Source organism: Bison bison, unplaced genomic scaffold (assembly GCF_000754665.1).
Source record: "Bison bison bison isolate TAMUID 2011002044 unplaced genomic scaffold, Bison_UMD1.0 scf7180017864461, whole genome shotgun sequence".
In the NCBI taxonomy this organism is placed as follows: domain Eukaryota; kingdom Metazoa; phylum Chordata; class Mammalia; order Artiodactyla; family Bovidae; genus Bison; species Bison bison.
Window position 1 is genome coordinate 17,744,598 of NW_011495023.1, and position 11,374 is coordinate 17,755,971.

At 45.2% G+C, this 11,374-nt stretch overlaps 1 long non-coding RNA gene across 1 annotated transcript in view; it reads left to right on the forward strand.

Annotated features, from left to right (window-relative positions):
- Positions 1-4,229: 4,229 nt before the first annotated feature.
- The window catches only part of LOC105003066, a 7,735-nt gene continuing 590 nt past the window's right edge, over positions 4,230-11,374 (forward strand). The window contains exons 1-2 of the long non-coding RNA XR_827069.1: positions 4,230-4,365; positions 6,104-6,272. This is a non-coding gene — a long non-coding RNA (uncharacterized LOC105003066). The remainder of the gene's footprint in view (positions 4,366-6,103; positions 6,273-11,374) is intronic.

An 11,374-nucleotide genomic window follows, 5' to 3' on the forward strand; every position in this document is an offset into this window, starting at 1 on the left:
TACCAAAATCCTCGTTCTTTCTTTTGCCCTAGACTTTGTATCAGAGGGGGAAAAAAAGATACGAGTTACTGTGTGATTGGTTATATTTGATTACAGTGTATTTGTGAGAACAATATAGAGCAACATTTCTTTCTATTAAGCTTCTCTAAAAGTAATTAAAAAGAGATATTACTTTGCCAACAAAGGTCCATCTAGTCAAAGTTATGGTTTATCCAGTAGTTATGTATGGATGTGAGAGTTGGACTATAAAGAAAGCTGAGCACCAAAGAATTGATGCTTTTGAACTGCAGTGTTGGAGAAGACTCTTGAGAGTCCCTTGGACTGCAAAGAGATCCAACCAGTCCATCCTAAAGGAAATCAGGCCTGAATATTCATTGGAAGGACTGATGCTAAAGCTGAAACTCCAATACTTTGGCCACCTGATGCGAAGAACTGACTAATTGAAAAGACCCTGATACTGGGAAAGATTGAAGGCAGGAGGAGAAGGGGGCAACAGAGGATGAGATGGCATCACTGACTCAATGGGCGTGAGTCTGAGTAAACTCTGGGAGTTGGTGATGGATAGGGAGGCCTGACGTGCTGCAGTCCATGGGGTCGCAAAGAGTCGGACACGACTGAGCGACTGAACTGAACTGAAAAGGAACTGTATGTTATAGTAATAATAGATGGGATTTATGGGTCACCAAAGTTATAGATGGGGAAATAGTGGAAACAGTGTCAGATTTTATTTTTTGTGGCTCCAAAATCACTGCAGATGGTGACTACAGCCATGAAATTAAAAGATGCTTACTCCCTGGAAGAAAAGTTATGACCAACCTAGGTAGCATATTCAAAAGCAGAGACGTTACTTTGCCAACAAAGGTCCATCTAGTCAAGACTATGGTTTTTCCAGTGGTCATGTATGGATGTGAGAGTTGGACTGTGAAGAAAGCTGAGCTCCAAAGAATTGATGATTTTGAACTGTGGTGTTGGTGAAGACTCCTGAGAGTCCCTTGGACTGCAAGGAGATCCAACCAGTCCATTCTGAAGGAGATCAGCCCTGGGATTTCTTTGGAAGGAATGATGCTAAAGCTGAAACTCCAGTACTTTGGCCACCTCATGCGAAGAGTTGACTCATTGGAAAAGACTCTGATGCTGGGAGGGATTGGGGGCAGGAGGAGAAGGAGACGACAGAGGATGAGATGGCTGGATGGCATCACCGACTCATTGGATGTGAGTCTGAGTGAACTCCGGGAGTTGGTGATGGACAGAGAGGCCTGGCGTGCTGCGATTCATGGGGTCACAAAGAGTCAGACACAACTGAGCAACTGAACTGAACTGAACTGAAAGTTAGCCTGTAGACGAGGCTCTGCTCTTTGCTAGTAACATGGTTCTGAATAAGCCATCCCTTGACATCATCCTCCTCATTTATAGAGTGAAGGTGTTGAGTTAAACCACCTCTAAGACCATTGCTTACTTTGAGAATTGACCCACATCAGCTCAGAACAAAATTGAAAGGTGGAGTTAAGTGATAAACAGCTACACCTACACAGCGACATTTGACCTATATCATGCTGCTATCATCTCCATCACTATCTTTATGTGAGGGGCACATTCTCAGAAAGGTCTTCTCTGAGCTTTGCAAGATCTAGTTCATAAGTGTCTTTCACTTCCCTTTACTTCCTCCACCTTGTTCATTTCCGTCGGAGCGCTCGTCAGAAGTTGAACTATGGTATGTTTGTGTGTATTTGTCCAGTGCCTCGCTGTCCCCAGGTGATAGGCTCCCAGAAGGCCAGTGGGCTTGTCCATTGTTGTTTCCTAGCACCTCGAACTGTCCCTGCCATAGACCAGCCACTCAGGTGTTTGGTGAATAAACAAATGAGTGATCAAATTGCCTTTTAAATCATGTGGTGGTTATTCTCTGCTTCTCACTTGCAAAGCTGACTTTAGAAGCAGTCCCCAGGGGCAAAAGGCAAGGAAATATTAATTTCTGTGCATTACAAAGAAAATCAGAATGCTGTTGATTACAATGTTGACAGTAGTTATTGGAGATCTGAGTGTTAGGACTGTAGGTAAATTTCATTATCTCTATTTTCCAGAATGTTTTTAGTGAACATAACTTGCTTTGCCATCAGATTTAAGTTTTCACAAAGCGCAGAGTCTTGGTGTGATCTTTAATTTGAAATTTTTCTAGTAGTTAAAGCTACAACCTGGGCACCAGGACAGGGGTGCTTATGGGATCCGTGTGGTGTGTTGGAGCTTCTCCATCTTTAATTAGCTAAGAGGCATCTTGGGGCTTCCCTGGTGGTCCAGTGGTTAAGGACACCAGTTTGATCCATGATCTGGGAAGATCCCACATGCCTCAGTGCTACTGAGTCCATGTGCCACAGTTACTGAAGCCCGTGCACCTAGAGTCTGTGCCCTGCAATCAGAGAAGCCGCAGCATTGAGGAGCCCGTGAACCATAACTGGAGAAAGCCTGCACATAGCAACGAAGACCCAGCACTGCCATAAATGAATACTATATAGAAAAAATAGAATAATAATAAGTATCTTACTCTTTCAGCCCTGCTTGGAGGTCTGTGCCCAGAATATGCTCATGAATCTTTAATCTGATGGGTGAAGCCAGAGGACCTGATTTTAGTTCAGTTAGCCAAAACCACCCAGAGTGGCAGGTTTCAAGCAACCAAGGAGGTAGGGGCTGGGGGCACTCAAACTGGCGTGGCCTCTGAGAGCACAGCTGTAGGCAGAAGTAGGGAGGACTGGCCAGTGTCTTCCTGGACAATAAACAGCAGCAGATGGACAATGCGGGTTGTCCCTGGAGGCTACTGCTCCCCATAAGTCTCTTGAATGAGTGACTTAGCACCAGCTAAGTCCAAGAATATTGAGATCTAATGGCTGTATGTTTTTTTTTTTTCAGTTTGTTTAGATATTTAATTTTTAGATTATTAAAAATTTTTTTTAATCAGAGTACATGTAATGCATAGCTTTGAATGTAGCAAATGTGAGTTAGAATTTTGGTTCTGGGTATTATTTGACTAGTCTCAGATAAGTTACTTATCTCTAAATTTCCTCGAATGTCGAACAAGCCTAATAACAGTTACTTTCAAGGTTGTTGTATGAATGATAATAATGGACAAATAGATGAAAGTATTGTGTTTTGTAAAGGTATATTAGTATAATGTAAAGACATGTAATAATTGATTTCACTTTTCTCCTAGTGTCAAAGCTGTGGGTTATTGATAACACTTGATGTTATTTTTTTAAAAAAAAGGACAGTGTAAAAAGTAAAATGAAAACCAAGTAGTTTTTCCCCCCTTCTATAAATAAAGAAACCGAAGCTCCACAAATGTATTAATTTGCTTACGGTCACATGGACAGAAAGTAAAGCAGAGGTTTGAGTGCAAACAACTTTTTACTTGCCCCATATTTCCATTCTCCTGAGCTTTCTGAGTTCAGATCTCAGAGGACCAAGCCCCCTTAAGTGTGTGTGTGCTCGATCATGTCTGACTCTTTGCAACCCCGTAGTCTGTAGCCCGCCAGGCTTCTCTGTCCATGGAATTTTCCAGGCAAGACGACTAGAGCAGGTTGCCATTTCCTACTTCATGGGGTCTTCCCGACCCAGGGATCAAACTCATATCACCTGCGTTTCCTGCATTGGCAGGTGGATTCTTTAGCGCTGAGCCACCTGGGGAGCCAAAGCCCCCATATACTGAATGAGAATTCCTCAGGGATTTCCTAAGAGGCAGTGGGCAATACTGATTGTAAACCCAGCCAGCATCAGCTTGGAAGTCAGATTATGAAGCAAAGTGTCTGCTGTCTGTGCCCCCAAGGGGCCACTCTAGGCTATAGCCTGGCTCTCAGGACACACCCCTGATGCCCTTCCCCACTATCCATGGCTTTGCTGTTAGAACAAGGATGAAGCTCCAGGGGTGACAGAGAGATGGTGGCCCGTGAACACCCTTCAATGTCAGAGATTTTCTTTCCTTTTTTTTTTTTTTTTTTGAGATTTTCTACTTCAGTAGAAATAAGAGCTATTCTGATGGATTACTAATATTAGAAAAGGTGGGTAGAGCACAAAAACAAATAACCTAAAATGTGTCAGAAGTGTTAAAAGTTCATGGACACAGCTTTTGCTGGGCTGATAAATATTTAACAACCAGCCTTGTGAAAGCCCTGCCCTGGTTTGTAGTGTTTGCTGGTTTCTGTGGTGTAAAAACTCCCACGATGGCCTATTTTAAGCTACTAACTCGAGGCCACTGAATGCAGAGTTGGAAAAAGACATCTGGGCACCCATCATGGTGTTGTATTTCCACCATGGGTATGTAGTAGACATGAATGACCTCAAGAGCTGAGAAACAATTCCATGCAATAGAATCAGGACGTGGTAAGTTTTTATTATTTATCACTTTGTCTTTTATATAGATTTAATTTACTTATAATTTTATGTTTAGTCTTGACTGTACTTAACAACCAGGTCTCAGGAATCATGAGGAGTTTATCGCCAGCTCCGTGAGCTGATAGAAATAGGCTCCATTCCAGCATGTCTATCGGCATCTGGGCAAGGACTCCTGTTTTGGAGAGAGTCTTGGCCTAGGGGTGTTGCGCTGAGTGCGAGAGCTGGGTGGACAAGAGGGAGACACTGCCCATCCATCTGCCCTCAGCAACCAGGAGAAGGTCTCAGGATACCCTTAAGCCCAGCAGTGCCCCCAGGCACCTATCACCCGACCCAGGACCAGGGTGAGGGGGGCAGGAAGTCTCTCTGGGCTCCCACAGACCCCAGGAAGAATTAAAGCTGCCTTCCCTTTGTGCTTGTGAGGCTGTGGTCAGTGGTGTCTGACTTTTTTGTGACCCCGTGAACTATAGCCCACCAGGCTCCTCTGTCCACGAAATTTTCCAGGTGAGAATACTGGAGTGGGTTGCATGCCCTCCTCCAAGGGATCTTCCCGACCCAGGGACTGAACTCGAGTCTCCTGCATCTCCTGCATTGGCAGGTAGATTCTTTACTGTTTCAACCTGGGAAGCCCATTTTCCCTTTAAGCATAAGCAAAACTAGTGTTCCATTTCTGAGGTTTCCTGGGCTCAGTCCTCTTCCATATCTCTACCCACTAGGAGACAGATGAAATGCCTTCACAACCTCTCTTCCCATGATTAGAGACAAAAGATTATCAATCTAAAGACCTGGAGGAGGTGTATGGAGGTTAGTTGCTCCACGGCAAGTGGAATCTTCCTGGACCAAGGATAGAACCTGTGTCTCCTGCACTGACAGGCAGATTCTTGACCCCTGGACCACCAGGGAAGTCCTTGCAATTGTCTTTAGTGCTGTAACTGCAAAGGAAAACCCCAAATGTATTTAACTCACTTGGTTTAAAGCAATCATATGAGAATAAGCACCCAACACCCTTTTTAAAGGGCTGTTTGAAATAGTAATCCAGCCAAATTTCTAATGTGTATTGTGCAAAGAACACCATTCCAAAAGAAGTTAGTAACGATTGTTTTTGAAGAGGATGCTATTATAGTGACTTTTTTTCTACCTCTGCATTTACACTTGCAGATCAGGCTGTACTTAATTTGTTAAAACAATTCCTTGCGTCGCTGGGGCAGTAAGTTGCCAATAGTCCTTCATATCGTGTTTGCAGGTGACATCTGGTCCTGGGATAAGGAAACTCTGGTTAACAAGGAGTCATGGGAGATGCCTAGCAGAGAATGCCCACAAACGCATCAGGGACTGCTCCAGTGCGTGGGCCCACACAGTTAGGGGGAGTCTCGTTGCTGAGTCCTCCTCCCCCCTCTACAAATGTGAAAACTGAAAGCAATTGCATCTGCCGGAGGAGAGAGCCCCAAATGGTTCCTTGATGGGGGGGCGCATCCTGAGCCGTGTGGTAATCTCGGAAGCCGGAGATTAAGAAATGCTGCACTGGGAGTTTCCATTCAGGAGGTGGAAGAGACAGGCACAGAGCAGAAGTTTCTGTTTTCAGAGTGTGGCACATTTGAGGAAGTCACAGCACAAAGCAATGAATGAAAAAAGAATACATTTCATATAAAACGGGTGCAATTTAGGTACTTTGAGAGTCTGGAGTTTGAGCTTTCTGCACATTAAGAGCAGGTGTCTGGTTCACACCCAGGCCCGGTATACACAGGTTTATTCAGAGGTAAACACCAACCACAGCTGAGAGAGACCAGGAAGCAGCGGGTTTCTCACCCCAACCCCCACCGGAGGACTCCATCTCTGCCCCAGGCCCATGGCCTTCCTATCATTGCTGGTCCCACTTTGCACCATGAGAGCAAAAGTTGGTGAGTACAGTGAGGTCCCCAAAGGGGTGTGTGTCTGTGTGCGTGTGCGTGTGTGTGTATGTGTGTGTGTATGCACTCAGCTGTGTCTGACTTTTTGTGACCCCATGGACTGTAGCCCTCCAGGCTCCTCTGTCCATGGGATTTCCCAGGCAAGAATACTGGAGTGGGTTGCCATTCCTTCTCTAGTCCCCAAAGTTGAGGATAAGACAAAGGAAAGAGGTGGACAGAGAAAACTGTCCCCTTCATCCTGGTCTGACCTCTGCCCTGAGTCCTAGGAGGGATCTGTAGGGGAAAGCCCTGCACAGTGATGTGGAGGAACATAGATACCCTTGTATTCCTTAAAGGCGCAATGGTCAAGAATCCGCCTGCTCATGCCAGAGACTCACAAGATGTGTGTTCAATCCCTGAGACACGAAGATCCCCTGGAATAGGAAACGGTGACCCTCTCCAGTATTCTTGCCTGGAAAGTTCCATGGACAGAGGAGCTTGATGGGCTACAGTCCATGGGGTTGCAAAATGTTGAATGTGACTGAAAGACTGGGCATGCACATATTCCTTAAGGCAAGGGTCCCCAATCTCCAGGATCTAATGCCTGATGATCTGAGGTGGAGCTGAGGTGATAATAATAGAAAGAAAGTGAACAATAAATGGAATAGATTTGAATTATCCTGAAGCCATCCCCATTCCACCCCCACCGTCTGCAACCCCCACCCGCCCGTCCATGGAAAAGTTATCTTCCACAAAACCAGCTCCTGGTGCCAAAAAAGTTGGGGACTGCAGCCTTAAGGCATTTGGGGGCCTCTGCGGTCCTCTCTGGGATGCTATAGGGTGACTAAGGGGTCAGAGCGAAAGGTACTGTTGCTCATGTGGTCCCTGCAGGTCTGATGGAATCCCTATTCCACCCCAAAATGCTGAGTGAGGCCAACAGGTCCATCTGCCAACAGCTACAGGGGGCCCAGCCTGGGCTGGAGGAAACCTTTTATGTGCTAGAGGAGCAAGGCCAAAGCCCATGGAGCATCAGCAGCAGAGGTGGGGCAAGGAGTGGGGCAGGCGGTCCAGAATCTTCTCTCCCGCCCCACCATGCTTCATCCTTTCGTCTGCTGTGTCTTTTTAGCGGCATCGAAGCTAAATACTCTGACAGTGCAAGCAAGTTTTCACATTACAGCCTCGATACTTAGAAAGACTTAATATGAAAACATTCAATTATCATTAAAATTCACTTACCATAAGAAACCTACCTGTTGAAATGAAAAAAATCAAGACCTACTGGATTTTTAAAACGGAATTTCAACTGTTCAGAAAATTTAAAGATTATTATAATGGTTTTATATTTATTACTTATGTGTCTGCACACTTTCTCATCTGAAGGTTATTATCAGAAGTTTAAAGAGGTCATTGGAGAAGGCAATGGCACCCCACTCCAGTACTCTTGCCTAGAAAATCCCATGGACAGAGGAGCCTGGTAGGCTGCAGTCCATGTGGTTGCAAAGAGTCGGACACAACTGAGCGACTTCACTTTCACTTTTCACTTTCATGCATTGGAGAAGAAAAATGGCAACCCACTCCAGTGTTCTTGCCTGGAGAATCCCAGGGACGGGGGAGCCTGGTGGGCTTCCGTTTATGGGGTCACACAGAGCCGGACACGACTGGAGTGACTTAGCAGCAGCAGCAAAGAGGTCATTATTCAAACCTCTTAATGGCTAAGAGGTTTTACCCATTACTTCTGCTTTACTGACTATGCCAAAGCCTTTGACGGTGTGGATCACAATAAACTATGGAAAATTCTTCAAGAGATGGGAATACCAGACCACCTGACCTGCCTCTTGAGAAATCTGTATACAGGTCAAAAAGCAACAGTTACAACCAGACATGAAACAACAGACTGGGTCCAAATTGGGAAAGGAGTACCTCAAGGCTGTATATTGTCACCCTGCTTATTTAACTTATATGCAGAGTACATCATGTGAAATGCTAGGCTGGATGAAGCACAAGCTAGAATCAAGATTGCCCGGGGAAATATCAATAACCTTGGATATGCAGATGACAGCACCCTTATGGCAGAAAGCAAAGAGGAACTGAAGAGCTTCTTGATGAAAGTGAAAGAGGAGTGTGGAAAAGCTGGCTTAAAACTCAACATTCAAAAAACTAAGATCATAGCATCTGGTCCCACCACTTCACGGCAAATAGATGGGGAAACAATGGAAACAGTGATAGATTTTATTTTGGGGGGCTCCAAAATCACTGCAGATGGTGACTGCAGCCATGAAATTAAAAGACGCTTACTCCTTGGAAGGAAAGTTGTGACAAACCTAGATAGCCTATTGAAAAGCAGAGACATTACTTTGCCAACAAAGGTCTAGTCAAGGCTATGGTTTTTCCAGTAGTCATGTATGGATGTGAGAGTTGGACTGTGAAGAAAGCTGAGCTCCAAAGAATTGATGCTTTTGAACTGTGGTGTTGGAGAAGACTCTTGAGAGTCCCTTGGACTGCAAGGAGATCCAACCAGTCCCTCCTAAAGGAGATCAGTCCTGAATATTCACTGGAAGGAATGATGCTGATGCTGAAGCTCCAATCCTTTTGCCACTTGATTCTTCAAATAACTGACTCATTGGAAAAGACCCTGATGCTGGGAAAGACTGAAGGTGGGAGGAGAAGGGGATGACAGAGGATGAGATGGCATCACCAACTCAATGGAGATGAGTTTGAGCAGATTCCGGGAGCTGGTGATGGGCAGGGAAGCCTGGCATCCTGCCGTCCATGGGTCGCAAAGAGTCGGACACAACTGAGCAGCTGAACTGAATAGGTAAATATGCATGTGAAAGTGTTAGTCGCTCAGTCGTGTCTGGCTCTTTACAATCCCATAGACTGTAGCCCACTAAGTCCTCTGTCCATTGAATTCTCCAGGCAAGAGTACTGGAGTGGGTTGCCATGCCTTTCTCCAGGAAATCTTCTCAACCCAGGGATCCAACCCAGGTCTCCCGCATCATGGCCAGATTTTTTACCACTTGAGCTATCCAGGATAGTGCGTAAATATGTATAGCTGCAACAAAAGCCAGATAGCAAAAAGTTATGCTGATTAAATCAGGATCAAGTTCCACTTAACTTTAAAAACATCTTGTTTAAAACTTTACTAAAATTCAAGATTTAACGATCTTCCTCAAACACTTGTATTTTATTGCTATTATAATTTAAGAAAATGAAATATTGATACATTTTTCTTCAAGTCACATATTGCTGTTGTTTAGTTGCTCAACTGTGTCTGACTCAGTGACTCCATAGACTGTAGCCCACCAGGCTCCTCTTTCCATGGGATTTCCCAGGCAAGAATACTGGAGTGGGTTGTCATTTCCTTCTCCAGGGGATCTTCCCAACTCAGGGATCAAACCTGTGTCTCCTGCATGCCAGGCAGATTCTTTACCACTGAACCACCAGGGAAGCCCAAGTCACATATAGGTATCCTCCAATTTATTCCAGCTTATCCCAGTATTCTAGGAAAATACTATAATTTTTATGAATATGAAAAAGACTGGAAAGCAGTGTTCTGTATTTTATTTATCAGTATAGATCTGGTTAGGGTTACACAGACTGATGCACTGACTGAAGCATCTACCGTAGTTAATCACCTTGGTCCTGGGGGTGTAAATGAGCTCTGATTTCCGAACTACAAATAACAAGTCTATTACTGTCCCAATGCACCTGTGGAGAAGCCTCTTCAAGTAAACTGCAACCTTGCAGCTCAGTTTTCAAGTGCATTTTGCTGGCTGCAAACAGCCATCTCTGCTTTAATCACCCCTCTCTGGCTGTGCATGCTCCCCACTTGGTGGCTTCTCCTCAGCAAGCTGAAGCCTCACTTTTCCAGCACATTGAGCAGGATTGCTTTTGCAGCCTGTGTAACAAAGTCTTGACTGAGAAAAATGCAAGTAGTCTGCAAACTTTTTCTTTCCCTTCAATTGTTTTCTCTCTCCAGTAATCCGGGTCACCAGGGCCAATCTGTTAGACATTAAAAAGTGAGTAAAGCCTCTTAATTCACCCCACCAGATGAAATCTGCGATTGCATAAGCAGTGAAGAACCAGAGAGAACCCCCCTGGAGCAGCTATTTCAGCAGCTCCCTAAAATCCAGCTATATTTGGAAGATCTCTGTGTAGGAACCAAGGCTAATACTTAGTTCCCAGAAGATTAGGTGTGGTTTTCATGAGCTCATCAAGGGGCGGTTCCATGTTTCTATTTTTAAAATGTTTATAAAACTCACCCTTCCTTGGTGGAAGACAACAGATAAGAGGAGAGACGTTTCTCATGTTACAGTTAGAGGCAACAACCCGGCCAGTCTTGTTCCCAGAGAAAAGACTAAGTAGTAAATGCTTCAGTTTCAGCCGAGACTGGGATAATCTGCTCTTGAGTTGTGGCCAAATTCCATGGAGTCCGCGTCCAGGCCAGTCAGGCTTCTCCCAGCCTGGGCGCCGGCAGTCTCTGCGGAGTCAGAGCAACTGGGTCGGTCCAGGTAGCACGCCCTCCTCCAGGAGCAGAAAAAGCCTAGTCCCCTGGATCAGGTTGGGGGTGGGGAGTGGTTCAGCACTGGGGCCACCTGGAAATGGCACATGCCCATGTCATTCATGTCGCAACACCCTAGTATTTAAAATAATCTGGGGGATGCCTTAGTCCCCAAACAGTCCTCACCATTTTACTAAATTCTTGGGCCCCTATCAATCACCTTGTTACCATCGTGGGAAACAGGAGCACAGAGAAATGAGGCTAGCACATCTCAGTTAGCCTCCCTCCACTGGCAATTCTCAGATGACTTCTTTGGGTGGGAATAACAGTTCACTATCCATAGGAGAAATATGGAGAGTCTTAGAGCAGGTCCGATGCAGTCTTGAAAGACATTTGAATCTGGACTCCACAAGGCACATCCAAGGTCTGGGTCGCTAGCAGGGAGAGTGGGTGTGTGCCTAAGAGCAGCAGTCCGCAACCTTTTTGGCACCTGGGACTAGTTTTGTGGAAACAGTTTTAAGATCCTGATGCTGAGAAAGATTGAAGGCAGGAGAAGGGGACAACAGAGGATGAGATGGATGGCATCACCAACTCAATGGACATGAGTCTGAGC